Genomic DNA, 16,447 nt, shown 5'->3' with positions numbered 1-16,447 from the left:
CAGAAGTACGTTTGTACGATTTTCTTGACCCGGGTTGATTTCAACCCTCCCCTTGGGGGGAGGGGGAGGGGAGGGGGAGGGTTGAAATCAACCCGGGGCGAAATTTCAACCCGGGTCAAGCGCAATGCGTCATGAAAACGCGCCATTCATTTTGTGCACATGGCGGATTGAAATCTGACCCGGGTCGAACTCAACCCGGGTTGAAACGCCTCATGTAAACACAGCCTAAGTGGGCGAGGACAAGGTGCAGAAAAAGGATTGACGGCATCAGGGTATCCGTCCCGGGATCCAACTGCAGTTACCCCTGCCCCCAGTGAAGGTAATACGTGCTACTAGTGTGGGTGGCTAAATCAGAGTGGATCTGATACAAGCTTCACTAGCACCATGATTACACAAGAGTTAATCTAGCCAGAAGTAGTCCATGGTTAACAGGTATGTATACTTCAAATACAACACACACACACACACACACGCACACACACACACACACACACACACACACACACACACACACACACACACACGCACACACATGTGTGCGCACACACATGCGCGGGTGAGCACACACATGCGCGGGTGAGCACACCAGCAGCAAAAAAGGAAATACTTTAGAAAAATGACCGAATGACATACTGTAAAAGCCATTATTCTAACGGGGCGCATATAACGATTTCCTAAAATTGACTGGTTTATGTGTACCAAAGGTAACGATTCTCACTCATTCTCAACTCTCAATAGCAACAGTATTGTATCGATTTCTGTATAACAATTTCTATTTTAACAACAGATTTCTCCTTGTTAACTCGTTAGAATTAGCACTTCGTTATAATTAATTTATAGAAATAAAAAAGACCACGGAACTACAAGTTACGCCATAATGTCCACTAACACCACCAGTTACTAAAAAAATCAGCTCATGCGATAACATTGCACGACACTGACTGACGGTACTGACGGTACTGACTGACGGTACTGACTGACAGTACTGACAGTACTGACGGTACTGACGGTACTGACTGACGGTACTGACTCGTTCTACAACTAACATGTAACTGGCGAACAGCTCTAGCACATCCTTATATCCTTATATCCTTATATCCTTACATCCTTATATCCTTATATCCTTATATCCTTATTCCTGGATGCGCATTCCAACCAGCAACCAAGCCAAACTTTGGGCATAGACCAAGCAGTATCCTGAGTGAATGCTGCAATACAATAACAATTACTCGCACCTCTTTCTCTTCTAAGTGTTTCTTGTCCACCAGGTGTTGCTAAGTGTTTCTTGTCCACCAAGTGTCCAGCAGGTGTTGAAACACACGCAAGCACTTTGATAGAGTCAAACCTATAGGCAAGATACAGGAATGCATAGCATATAAATCACACACACACACACACACACACACACACACGCGTGTGCACACACACACACACACACACACACACACACACACACACACACACACAACCTTACATCATTTTGCCCATGTACGTAAAAACAAGCAGCGATAAAACCATGCACATACCCATACTTGAAGTACTTATTTCACCAGACCCATGACCCACGCAAACAATTACAAAAATCTATCAAAGTGGTAGCATATGTGGAGACGTGCAAGTGCAAGAGGCAACATAAGCCAGTACCATTCTTGTACAAGTGAGCCAATAGCAGTCTCAGCCATGGAGTCCAAACACTTACCCAGCTCTGAAGATTTATCAAGGCGTTCTCGTTGTCAAGGAAACTAAAGAAACAGCCCAAGCCCTTCCCTGCCTTTTTAATTATCCCCCGCCACACACACGCACGCACGCACGCACGCACACACACACACACACACACACACACCTCAGACATGCCCATCACAGAAGCGATGATAGCGAACAGCTATGTTAGACATAGCAACTTGTGCTGGGATTACACCATTCAACAGCTTGCAAGGCTGATGAATTGACCGCCACTATTTTCTAGCTTGGTATCCACCACACAGCTGATTGAAGTGGCTTTTCTTCTGGCCAGTGAATCCCTATTTTACACACACACACACACACACACACACACACACACACACACACACACACACACACACACACACACACACACACACACACACACACACACACACACTACTACTACTACTACTACTACTACTACTATAGCATGCCTGCCCCATAGGGCCACGTCACTCCCTTGTGACAGGGAGCCAGAGTCAGGGTAAGAGAGTCAATGCTGACGAGCCACATGCCGGTTGAGATCTCGTTGAAGCCGAAAACGTTTTTTGCAGAGCCGGCACTCATATTCGAAGGTTTCCCTCTGTTTACAAGTAGGGCGACTGCCACGGCTGCATTTGTGCCGCTTGAAACCGGATGGCGAAAACTGGCGTTGGCACATTCACACACACACACACACACACACACACACACACACACACACACACACACACACACACACACACACACACACACACACACAAACACACATGCAAACACACATGCAAACATACCATGGAAGCAAAGGAACATAACATCGAAATGAAAGCATAACGTTAGTCCATTCAAGGGGCGATAACATCGAAATCAACGCAGGCCAGTCAAGGGTATTATTGTGCACATGTATTATCAGACACGGCCGATATCTGAAAGAAGCTGACAAGCATCCCCAACCTCAATGGCTACTAGTATGTGCCTGCAACTTCAAACAATGGTAAAGATAGACTAGTAGCACAATGCTATCCGACTGGATACCGTATTTTACCGGTTGTAAGTCGACCCCGGTTATAGGTCGACCCCCGTATCCGGAGGTCTCATTTCTGCGTTTTAAAGTTTTCACCCAACGAAGCACTACCAACCACTCCCTGCTACTAACATGCATTAACACCTCAACAAATCATGTAAACATTCCTTATTGGAGGGTATAACGTCCCAATCCTTGAAAAAGGCCAATAAACTGGCAAACATGTGTACACATGGTGCACTCATGCATGCAGGGCAAGTCATTTTTTGTAAGATTCTGATAGTTCCCGGTTATAAGTCGAATCCCGGTTGTAAGTCGACCCCCACCCTTTCTCCTTCTATTTTTAGTCGTAAAAGGTCGACTTACAACCGGAAAAATACGGTAACTTGAAGTCAAGACATGCTAGAAACAAGTGCCCATTGAATCAAGAAATAGGTTGATCACATGCAATAGCAATAATAATAGTTTTGAAAACAGCCAAGATCAGCCAAGACCAGCCAAGACCAGCCAAGACTAGCCAAGACCATCCAAAAAGAGATCAGAGCAGGCCAGAGCATTCACCGTCTTCAGAAATGCAGACATAGCCGGAACAACGGTGGCCAGACCAGTGCTGTCAAGGAACTGGGCAGACATTCACAGCCAATCCACCAATTCGCTACAGCCAGAATGCGGCGACCTGGTCCAGTCCAGACACAAATAATAATATTAATAAATAATAATAAACTGCTCGTCACCGCCGGATGTGAGCAGCATGTTGTTGAGTAAGCTATCAAGAGGAGGCTGCTGGTGCAGCATGTTGTTGAGTAAGCTATCAAGAGGAGGCTGCTGGTGCAGATTAGATCATGGTGATGAAGTCTTAATGACTAGCGCTGCTACTGCTAGTACAGAAGTAGGGGCGAGCGGGGTAGCAGTGGTGGCAGTGCTATCAGTGTTGACAGCCCTTGAAGGAGAGATGAGCAGCAGGAGATGATCATACCAGTGTTGACAGCCCTTGAAGGAGAGATGAGCAGCAGGAGATGATCATACCAGTGTTGACAGCCCTTGAAGGAGAGATGAGCAGCAGGAGATGATCATATCAGTGTTGACAGCCCTTGAAGGAGAGATGAGCAACAGCAGGAGATGATCATACCAGTGTTGACAGCCCTTGAAGGAGAGATGAGCAGCAGGAGATGATCATATCAGTGTTGACAGCCCTTGAAGGAGAGATGAGCAGCAGGAGATGATCATACCAGTGTTGACAGCCCTTGAAGGAGAGATGAGCAGCAGGAGATGATCATATCAGTGTTGACAGCCCTTGAAGGAGAGATGAGCAGCAGCAGGAGATGATCATATCAGCAACCTGTGGAGAAAACATGACGTGAAGAAAAAAGACAATGGTGTGACTAGAACAGACTGTGACGAGTGCCAGACAGGCAACGAGAGAGCACACGGGAGAAAAGGAGAGCATGAGAGTTAACGCAAGCACACAGACAGATTCTAGTGCTGCCCACCTTACGTATCTTTCCGCATTTGTATGGATAATCACTCCTTCGTCTGCGCAACGGAACTGAGCAAAATGATACGGAAAATTGAAGAGGATCCATCAACTGTATGTAGAGTAGGGGTGAAAGTTGGCACTGAGATCCCGAGTTCGAGTACTCTGATTTTCTCCGATCGAATATTCGAGTATTTTCCATCTCCTAAAAATTGCACACCAAGGGCTTTAAAATAACATTATACAACCCGGATTGAGCCGAGTAGCAGTCATTTTCTCGGGTATATTGGTTGGTGGGTCACTTGGGCTCTCTCTACTCGTGAACAAATGTTCACCACACAGTCTCCACATCACGATCTGCCGACTGCTGCCCTGAAACTGCAGATTTCTGTAGTAAATGCATGTACCATGTATGAACGAGTACTCTGATTTATTCCGAGTACGATTATTTTTGAAAAAACCGAGCGAGTACTCGAGTACTCGGTATAATTGTTTCACCCCTAATGTAGAGGTATGGCAAGCGAAAAGCTGAGCGATGAATATCCCCGTGCCAAAGCGAGTACATGCCGTGCTTCGACTACATGTAGCACAAAAATAATGTTGTTGTACAAGTCCCACATGTTTAGCACTAGCAAAGCCAGCCACCGACAAGCATGTGAGCGTCAAAAAGCACAATACAAACAATACAAACAATACAAACAATGCACACGCCAGTGCATTGGCAGTACGCAAAAAAAAACACTGCAAAATACAGAAAATCAGAAGTTGCCGTACGCAAAACAGACCCAGTTGGTTGGCAGCTCTGAAATTTGTACCTGTGTACATGTACTCAGACACACACACGCACGCACGCGCACACACACACACATACACACACGCACACATACACACACATACACACACACATACACACACACACGCCCCCCCCCCCCACCCCACCCCCCCCCCACACACACACAAACACAAGGACACACACAAGGACACACGCAAGCACACACATGCACACACACACACACACACACACACACACACGCGCATGCACACACCTTGACCTTTGACGCCCATCGCCGGAGGCGATGATAGCAATGCTACGGCAGAAGCCATAGCAACTTGTGCTGGGATTTCACCATTCAACAGCTTGCAAGGCTGAAGAATTGACCGTCACTATTCAGCCTGGTCTACACCATACAGCTATTTGGAGTGACATTTTCTGGCCAGTGAATCCCTATTTTTGGTCTTTTCATTTTTTTCCCGCACACACATCACACCACATACTCCGGCATGCACTGGCTGTTGGTAACCACCCAGGAGAATGAAAGAAAAGTCAGGAAGAGTCTGAGAAAGAGAAGAAAGACGTGTGTGACCATAATCGTCGGGAATCGAACCCGCAATCTATCGATTGGAAATCGCTGCACATACCACTGCACCATATGGGACACACACTTCGCACACACACACACACACACACACACACACACACACACACACACACACACACACACACACACACACACACACACACACACACACATGCACGCACATATGAAAACAAATGGGTCTACCTACCAAAATCGATGTGTTGTGCTTGTTTCAAAGAGGTCATGCATTTCAACACTTGCAGTAGCGGAGCAGAGAATGCTGGTGCTTGCCTGTGACACGCTAGACTGCTGCGCCAACATGATCAAGTCCACTAGGTCATCTACATTGTCAAACATACGGATACGGGACAAGGCAGACAACAGTTTAGGTTCAGACAGTCTTTGTGCTCCACTTTCGCAACAATAACACACACAAAAGTCTCTGCTGTGAGCACGGTGGCTCGGCAATGGCTTTATTTATTGATATTATATCTTGTCGCGCTGGAAGCGGAGCGTCTCTGTAAGTTTGTATCCCTGGTGATGTTTGTGCCTGGAGAGCACTATATAAGTGGTGCTCTTCAGGCACAATCTTCCTCAGCCTACTCAAGCTCAACTGATGAGGGGTGAATTCCCCGAAACACTGTGTATTGAGCAGGGAGTGGTGCTTTCTTGCAGGTTTGCCGAGTTGAAGGTTCGATGGACTTCTCGTGTGCTCTGGATGGCAGTCGTGAGTCAGTCAAGTGTCAAGTAAAGTCGGCGGAATAGCGCGAGCTCCGGTGTGGGGAGCAAACCTTTCTTATATCTTCTTCCCAATTTTTTCCTTGAACAATTGTGTGCATACAGACAAGAAAAAATAAGCACAAGATACTGCTGCTAGCCGGACAGCAAAACACACAGAAAACGACAAAATGTTACAATGAATGTAACAACACCCGTCTAAGCTAAAGGACCGACATCCCTGCCCCCAGAATGGCATCTCGAAACCCCCACACACTCACCACACATCATCATCCAGCTTCAGTTCAATCACTGTATTCTTCCCATGCAGACTCAACTCCCTTGTCACTAGCCATACAATCTGAAGCTGTATGTAACCATACAAGGGCCCAGGACGCACACACCACCTCTACGTTTTTTATCTAAAAAAGAAAAAGCAGTCGTAACTGCCACAGCCACATGACCAATAAGAAAGCCAATAAGATACATCGATAAACACACACACCCAGAAGTCAGGGATGGGATGGTGGGATACAAACTGCACCAACGAAAAGCCACTGCGAAGTGACAGGAATGCGGTCAAGCACAACATTTTTGCTGAAGCAAAAAGTTGCGCGGAAATCCCATGAGCCCGAATGTTCAAGTTACCCACAAAGACACAAGCTTTCCAACTCTCTTTGGCCGTTGGAAAGCTTACCTTATGCTAGAGCTGTATGAAAGAAAGAAAGATTCGCGGTTCGCGTGAGACTCGGCTGGAGACTGAATTTTCCGCATCCGCTGGGACACCACCACCCTCAAAGATCAAGGCGCAGATGCAGCTCCTAAAGCGGTGGGAGGTGAGTAGATCAGACCCACAACCAAAGTGGTCAAAGACCGAAATCCCATTCACTGCATCCATGCTTCCCTCGTGCCAGGCCACGAGTTCCCAACTAGATGTGGGTCGCAGCACGGCGGGGTAAAATCCTTATTGCATGTCACGTGAGGGTTGCCTGTACTGCAGCCAATGAGCGCTCTTGCTCAGCGGGCAGGAATTTTCGTGCATTGCCCGCAATAACTTTCAGTGTATTGCCCGCTGAATCTGATCACTCTGCGCATGCCCGTTCGTCAGTTGAGTCCTTCACTTCTCCGGAGCAGGTTGTCATTTTGGTGCGATCGATGGTAGATGGACAAAATCGCCAGACACACCGATCACCAAAAGAAGCAACAGGCTCGAAAAAACGGAGGACCGGAGCAACCAACCAAACAAGCCTAACGGAAGAGAACAACGGCAGGCGTCGAAGGTGACAGAGCTAAGTGATCGGACATCGTCCATCAAGCGTCATTTGTCGGGCAGTGCTAGTTGTTGTAAGTTGTATAGTGATGATATCTTTTCGATTTTGACTCGTGGAAGGTCTAAGTTACATCTTGCTGTGTTAGAAGCTCTGTATATTCGTAAACTAGATCCAGAACTATGTGTACAGAAGGAGAATGTGTTATCGTTGCAGTTGTTTGGTGTCACACCTCGTGAAAGTGTGACAAGTGTTTTCTGATGTGTTCAACGTGTTTGTCTACAACTTGCAGCTGTTTGTTTTTGAGTTTTTAACACCTTAATCATTTTAACACCTATGTTGAAGTGTTGACTTTTTTCTTTCTTTCATTCTCTATATAGTTATGTGTTTTTCAAATTTACAACATTCCCTGTATCCTGAAGAGAAGGGAAAGAAAACGTTTGATAGAAAGGAAGTGTCTACTGAATTATGTGGATTTGCGTCGTTGCATGCGAATACTTATTACGAAAATGGCCTTATTAATTATTATTTTTATTATTTTGGAAGGATTGGGAGAACTTCAAATTCAAAGGATCAGTTGGGGAAGTGAACTGCCTGAAAAGAGAATAAATCGCCAGACCCACCAGGACTCGAACCAGGGACCTTGCTTGTCATGAGCAATGCTCTAACCACTGAGCTATGGGACCAGGCTGAACCTAGAAGGCGCTGACAAATTTTTCACTCCAAAGGCAGCTCACAACACGTGCCACCAAGAGTACATAAACCAGAGTGTGCAACTTGGGATGGTTCCTGTGGGAGCGTAATTCGTGCAGTACGTCATTTCTGACGGCATGGTAAGCCACAGGTACGGTGAAAGGTTGTGTAACCAGTCACGGTGGTGCAGGTCACTGAGTTTGTCCTGATTTCGGTTTTTTGAAACGGATAGCCTGGTGAATTTACTTGTCAGCGGATGTACGCAGCATACGCAGTCACACAAAACACCGAAATCCTAAAACAAGACCACTAAAATCATGTAAACTTGGTTGATTTCCGGTCTGTGAAACACGAAAATTTGAGCTGTACGGAAGTCGTGGCTTGGCTGACCTCACCAGGGTGACGTAGTGCACGAACTGCGCTGTTTCAGATCTGATATGCACAGTTGCACACTCTGGTTTATGTACTCTTGGTGCCACACATACTGATGGCACTTGGGTCTTTCTCCCTCCCCCAGGGGACCAACCACGGTCAGTTTCTGGACCCTACCAGAAGTGAAAGAAAGTGAATAAATTTTGAAAGAATTGGGAGAACTTCAAATTCAAAGGATCAGTTGGGGAAGTGAACTGCCTGAAAGGAGAAAAAATCGCGAGACCCACCAGGACTCGAACCCGGGACCTTGCTTTTCATAAGCAATGCTCTAACCACTGAGCTATGGGACCAGGCTGAACCTAGAAGGCGCTGACAAGTTTTTCACTCCAAAGGCAGCTCACAACACGTGCCACACATACTGATGGCACTTGGGTCTTTCTCCCTCCCCCAGGGACCAACCACGGTCAGTTTCTGGACCCTACCACCATGCTGTTGTCACTATTATAATTTTCCTTCGAGTTTTGTGTCGTTCTGAACTTGACATTTTTTCCACCTTGTCACGAGTGTTGTTATCTCATTAGACACCCTTAGCAAACAACGGTAACGCTATTTTTTACGGTACTTGTACCTTGAAGCTGCAGCGTATAAACGTTATGGGGGCTGATTTATCGTTGTGACCAACGGTACGTGTTTTGGCCAAATATTGCATAGTCCGTACGCATTTCACCTTGTATCGCGTATATGGTGACAAAAATGGTTGTACCGCGCGAAATCAAAGCTACTCTCGTGGCAACAGCGTACTAAAAATAGCGTGCATCTTGCTAAAGGTCGAACCCAAATCACGGTATTTTCCCCCTTACGATAATACCGTTACACCATAACGTTTTTTGCTAAGGGTGTCTATTATCTTTACGCTACTGTAAAAGCCATTATTCTAACGAGGCGCATATATAACGATTTCCCAAAATTGACTAGTTTACTTGTACCAAAGGTAACGATTCTCACTCATTCTCAATGCTCAATGGGACAGTATATGTATCGGTTTCCATATAACGATTTCTATTTTAACGACAGATTTCTCCTCGTTAACTCGTTAGAGTTATCACTTCGTTATATTATATGGCTTTACAGTATATAAGTTTTAGTCTTTCCAACTTGAGCCATTCCCTGTAAAATCCTTGATGAGAAGGGACTGAAAACGTTCGGATACTTTTTTTGGACAAGTGCCTTATTGTGACTGGATGTGTGTTTGCGTGGATTCTTGCGACCCAAAACTTACCTTCGTTTTTTAAAGTATTATCCGCCTCCGATCTCTTTTAAAAATTATTATTAGCCAAACGTCATCTATCCGGATCAAAGTCAATCCCCCCCCCCCCCCCCCACCACCATCATGAAGAGCTTGGGCACACAGCTGTCAGTGCTTGGGAGTGGGGACACTTGCATAAATTATGCATGAACTTCAAACGACAATCTAGCAACACATCTTGCATGTGACGGCTGCAGCGAGGTCGTAGCTTGGGTGGAATGACTTGTGCTGTGCAATAAAAGTAACAATTAGTGCATGTGAGCTGAACATCAAATGTTTCCACAATCCAAGGCTGTGTAAAGACTAATATAAAAACCTGGAACTCATCCGCTTGGTTAGCGTAATAATTTCCCAACATGAAACATCACACCAACAATGTACCACTAACCTGGTTGGTGTGAGAGTTAATCCATTGTGTCACCATGGTCACCACTTTTACAACACAGAACATCATTCCAGACCATCATGTCAGACTCGGCGTGCTCGCGACAGGAGCTCCAGATGTTCACGATGGCCTCGGTCAGGAAGGGTGCAAACCGCTGCTGTGTTGAGTACAAGGAAGGGTGCAAACTGCTGCTGTGTTGAGTACAAGGAAGAACACGGACAAATGAAACCAGTCCAAACCACAATACAATTAAAAGCTATTTAATGGGCGCTAGCCTGTCGGTTTCCTCACACACGCGCGTGCACACACACATGTACATGCACATACATGCACTCACGCACACACACACACACACACACACACACACACACACACACACACACACACACACACACACACACACACACACACACATACACTTGTACTTGTTGCTCACTGCCAAAACTGGTCATGTGGGTCTCCCCGGGGGAGAGAGACTCAAAATGAATCTTGGAAAGATGACTCAATTGGCTATTGAACCGCTCAACGGCCGACACCCCCTGAAATCCCCAAAACTCTGGGTGGACTTGAAAATGATCCCACTTATGGGCTCATCACACCTCAGTAAGTGGGTGAGGACAAGGTGCAGAAAAAGGATTGACGGCATCAGGGTATCCGTCCAGGGATCCAACTGCAGTTACCCCTGCCCCCAGTGAAGGTAATACTTGTACTTGCTACTAGTGTGGGTGGCTAAATCAGTGTGGATCTGATATAAGCTTCAATCAACACACACACACACACACACAAACACACACCTTTGACCTTTCCTTTTGACGCCCATCGCCGGAGGCGATGATAGCAATGCTACGGCAGAAGCCATAGCAACTTGTGCTGCGATTGCATCATTCAACAGCTTGCAAGGCTGAAGAATTGACCGTCACTATTCAGCCCGGTCTACACCATACAGCTATTTGAAATGACTTTTTGTGGCCAGTGAATCCCTATTTTTGGTCTTTTCATTTCTTTTTCTTTTTCTTCTTTCCCGCACACACATCACACCCCATACTCATACCTACCAAGTACTGAGAGTACTGATTTTTCTGCTTTTTCTGGATCGCCATGGCAAAATGCTTTTTCTGGATCGCCATGGCAAAATCCCGGGATTTGCCTTGGTTTCTCGGGATATGTCAATTTTTTTTACCAAAAATATCCTTTTTCAACTTTTGATGGCACCAACATTTCTATAATAGATGATCGATGGTGATCATCGGATCACACTTACATATGTTCAAGCTCAAAAACGGAGGTTTTTCAGAGACTGCTCAAGGAAGGAGCACTAGTAGATCCATTGCGGACCACTGGTACTGCATGCAGGCTATGGCGGTCCGGAATCAATAAGGACAACTACTGGCCTGTGACAAGTCATTCGAAGTGCTCCAAGTACAATATCAAGCTTGTTTCTTGTACAGTGAATTTCGGGATAATCGACAGGAATTTCGGGATCGCGGGAGTTCATCCAAAATTGCGGGATAATCCTGAAAAAATCTGGAATCGTGGATACTTGGCAGGTAGGTATGCATACTCCGGCATGCACTGCCTGTTGGTAACCACCCAGGAGAATGAAAGAAAAGTCAGGAAGAGTCTGAGAAAGAGAAGAAAGACGGGTGTGACCATAATCGTCGGGAATCGAACCCGCAACCTATCGATTGGAAATCGCTGCACATACCACTGCAGGGCATGCGCTAAGGATTAAAATGTGCTCTGACACAATGTCCTGCCAGTTGCAAAAATGGCCGGACATGTCCGGACATGCAAATTTTCTGCTGCTGCGTCGTCAAGTTTGCACAAGGCTCGAGCGATTGGCGCATACTCTATTGGGTTTCCGCTTGACTGCTCCTTGCCAAACAATGCCACCTCACGGCAATGCATTTCAGAAGCAGCATGATCTTTGAAGGCTGACGTGTTCAGTTTCTTTGAGCCAACGACGAAGGAGTCAGAAAAATTCTTGCTGCTGCGAATTTTATCAACAAAACGGGAACACATCTTACACTTCAAATTTTCGACAACGCTACGATCTCAGGGACTGCGCTCATAGCTCAGCCAAACAGAAGTCGAAAGCTCCCTATCATACTCGGCGATCCACTCGTCACAAGTGGTCGTCTTGACTCCTCTGGGCTTCTTTCCAAGAGGAGCACCCGCATCAGCGGTGCTTGGCTTTCTCTTGCCAGACGACATCACTAATGACTACGAGACAAAGGATGGACGTGCCTTTTCTTTTTGCACTTTGCAAAAAAGTGCGCGGACACTTTGTCCGGATGTGCACAAAACATCCGGAAACTGACCGTAAACGGTCGGAAATTGTTCGATGTCCGACCGTTATTTCACGCCCTGCCACTGCACCATATGGGACACACACACACACACACACACACATGAATGCACACACACACGCGCGCACTCACACACAAACACACACGGGTGCACACACACACACACACATACATGTACGCGCACACACGCACGCACGCACACACACACACACGCACACATACACACCTGTACTTGCTCACTGCCAACAATGGACATGTGGGTCTCCCCAGGAGAGGGGAGAGAGATTCAAAAGTAATCTTGGAAAGATGATCAATTGGCTATTGAACCACCCAATGGTCGACACCCCTGAAATCCCCAAACTCTGCGTGGACTTGGAAATGATCCGACTTAAGCCATGGGCTCACCACGCCTCAGTAAGTAGGTGAGGAAAAGGCACAGAAGAAAGAGTGTTGCCGTCAATCCTTCTGTACACCTTTTTTTCTATGCCCATCGCCGGACGCGATGATACGGCAGAAGCCATAGCAACTTGTGCTGGGATTACACCATTCAACAGCTAGCAAGGCTGAAGAACTGACCGCTACTATTCAGCCTGGTCTACACCACACAGCTATGAAGTGGCTTTATATACACACACACGCATACACGCATGCACACACACACACACACACACACACACACACACACACACACACACACACACACACACACACACACACACACACATACACACACACACACACACACACACACACACACACCATGTACCATGTATACGCCAGTCGCAAGAGAAGCACGCAAATCTGCAAATGCACTGGATGTGCACTCACAGATTTTCTCTTTATAGCAACGATAGCGGATCAGATTCTGATTGAAACAGATCAAGACAAGCGCCAGATAACTGTCTAATCCACACAACTGGCGAAGCCATGTGAATCGACCCCCCCCCCCCCCCCCCCCAATGCACACCTGGTCTACACCACACGGAGTACATCGGAATAGGACGGCCAAGACAGTTACCTATGCACACCCTACACTTGCTGGGGTAACCAGTATAGACAGCACGCTGCTTTGATAAAAGCAGACACTAGATGCACTGGCACCTTGAAGTGAAATTGGAGTTATTTTACCAACCAGCCTCGGCAACTGGGTACTGGGAACCCAGGGCCAACAGACGTACCAACAACCTCAGCCATGATAGCTATATAGTAACGACACACTGGATTGTGGAGCCGACCACACACACACACACACACACACACACACACACACACACACACCTTGGTCCTTGGTAACACTGCCATCAAATGGTCACGTGTCCCCTGTGCAGGGGTCGACAGCACTGAGTTCAGCATTGGATCCAGAAACGCCGTTCTACTTCCTGGACAGGAAATTAGCACAGCTATGCAGGTCGAAACCACGGGATGACTTGCAGCAGCGACCGCAGCCGAGACAATGCGCTCTGCAGCAGGGCACAGGGACACACACACACACACACACACACACACACACACACACATATACACACACGCACACAGTTATACTTCTTGTACTTTCTCACTGCCAAAACTGGTCACGTGGGTCTCCTCGGGAGAGGGGAGAGAGACTCGAAACTTCGAGTCGAAAGGAGCCTTGGAAAGATGACACAATTGGCTATTGAACCGCTCAACCGCCCAACCTCCGACACCCCCTGAAATCACATCATTCCGGCTTGTATTATTATTAGAGACGTGTCCTTTTATATTTCTGATCCACACTCAACATGGCTGTACTACAATTGGAGACGCACTAGTATTGGAGACGTGTACATTTAATGGGGAAAATACAGTATTAGGGAGGTTTCGCTCTACGTAATTACGTATGAAAATCCGTATGTTGTACGCGCCGGGGAGCGAGGGCAGCTTTCATACGTAAATCTCTCTACGGATTTCCGTAGGAAAGCTCTTTCCTACGTTGGGTCATCCGTAGGACTTTTTGAAATATTTGTTCGCATTTTCTGCATTTGTCCATGGCAACGTTCAAGCCGTGCGAAACACAAGGTACACACACCGTACACCACGTGCAAAATAAGATGGAAAACGCGGTTTCGGTTCATGGTGCATGCGGTGGGCGCATGCAGCCAACGCGTCTCCAAAGCAACAACGCATGTTTAGCAGTCGTGGATAAATCACGTAGAGTGAAACCCAGCAGCTCTGATTTTTTACGTATTATTATAAAATGAAAAAAATCCAGAATGTTTTCTCGGGACAATCATCAGTGGAACACGGTGACATGGTAAGAATCACTAAAACAACCAGTTATATAGCTAGAATAACAATCAAACAATAGCAGCTCGCGGTTACACATAGCGTCAATTACACCAGCAGTGTGAGTTTATGCATTGAATGTGAAAATGGTAGCGGTACATGCACACACAGCTGCCACGTTCATTTTACCGTATTATCTCGAACACAGTAGACTCGTACGCCCAAGAACGCGGTTTCAGAGGGCCAGCCTAGCAAAAATCTTATTTTTCAGCGCCCCAGGCTACGTTCTTACGCGTCCAACATGACGCTCATGTACAATGCACTTTGCGCTACATGTACCGGTTGTACACTTTACATGCACGTGTAGTATGTAGCGTTGCACTGGGTGATGTTTTCGCGAGGACCCGACAAGGTTTGTGGTTGCGGACTTGTTTTTCATGTACTCGGACAGATCATGAAGGTGCAATCCGCTTGCAAAACAAACCGGCGCTCAAATATCACGTCTCTTTCTCTCTCTCTCCTTTTCAGAAGATTGCATTGTAGTTAAATCTTGGAGTTCGTTCTTAAATCCAGGCTGGGGCGTTCTTGGGCGCCTCGTTCTTGGGCGTACGAGTCTACTGCATAAGCACGGTCCTTTATTTTTCAATGTACCTCCGCCCCGTGCTATTAATGGAGACGTTCCTTTATTGGAGACTGTTCCATTATTATTTCAACCTCATTTCAGAGGCATGTTGCCATGCCAAAAAAATTCATGTCAGACACACACATTTCAGGGTTTTTTTCGCCGATACAGATAATGAATTTACACAGTGTGCTTATAATGGAGACTGAGCACTTTATTTTTTGAATGCCGCCCCAAGGTGTTCTATTATTGGAGACATGCTATTATTGGAGACTGTGCTTATATTAGAGATAATACGGTATAATAATTATTATTGTTTTATACAATGGTTATGAGTGCACAATTAGTTTTATTCATTGCTATTTTGTGGCCTTATTATTAGTAATCAATAAGACGACCTGAATCGACATGTGTATACCGACTTTCTCATCCACAAATCACGTTTCGTTCACCCTGCTCAACTGCAATATTAGTGCAATTTTTCTGACTAAAAGTAATTTCCACGAGTATGACCAACGTACAACATCAGTGAATTTCAGCAAGAACTTTCGCCTACCACCTAGTACGTAATACGGGAGTATGATAAGACCATTGGTTTGCTGTGACAAGCGGCCTTATGACCCACCCGTAAATCACATTTTTTATGAACCCCCAAGTCGATTAAAATTGTAGCACAGTTTGGATTTACCTTGTCATTCCGCAATGTCAGAAGAAATCAACTTCCGATAAATGGGAGATTGGGGCAGCTGAACTAATGAAGGATACACATAGTGATCTGAAGACTAGATGGAGCAATCGTCTGCGAGTTCCGAGAGAGTGGAAAATGTCCCAGGAGTCAAATTTGCAAAGATATCACTTTTTCAAATCCCTGCACTGCACTCTGCAGATCTGCAGCGCAGCCTGGCCTGGCAGCTGCTACAGCCTACAACGTACAGTCGTACAAGTACATAAGCAAGAGTACAGGTTTATGA

General features: G+C 46.2%; 1 long non-coding RNA gene across 3 annotated transcripts; it reads right to left on the bottom strand.

Annotated features, from left to right (window-relative positions):
* Window positions 1-3,114: 3,114 nt before the first annotated feature.
* LOC135826558 (uncharacterized) lies at window positions 3,115-16,387 on the bottom strand. Of its 3 annotated transcripts, XR_010555325.1 has the most exons (6): window positions 16,165-16,387; window positions 13,889-14,070; window positions 10,305-10,492; window positions 5,769-5,901; window positions 4,219-4,274; window positions 3,115-4,067 (listed from the first exon to the last, which is right to left on the bottom strand). It is a non-coding gene; the product is annotated as an uncharacterized LOC135826558 (long non-coding RNA). The 3 variants fall into 3 exon arrangements; XR_010555323.1 differs by lacking the exon at window positions 4,219-4,274; XR_010555324.1 differs by lacking the exon at window positions 4,219-4,274 and having other exon boundaries at window positions 10,305-10,489.
* Window positions 16,388-16,447: the final 60 nt, after the last annotated feature.

This window comes from Sycon ciliatum, chromosome 10, assembly GCF_964019385.1.
Source record: "Sycon ciliatum chromosome 10, ocSycCili1.1, whole genome shotgun sequence".
NCBI classification, from domain to species: domain Eukaryota; kingdom Metazoa; phylum Porifera; class Calcarea; order Leucosolenida; family Sycettidae; genus Sycon; species Sycon ciliatum.
This window is presented reverse-complemented; position numbering and strand designations above follow the sequence as displayed.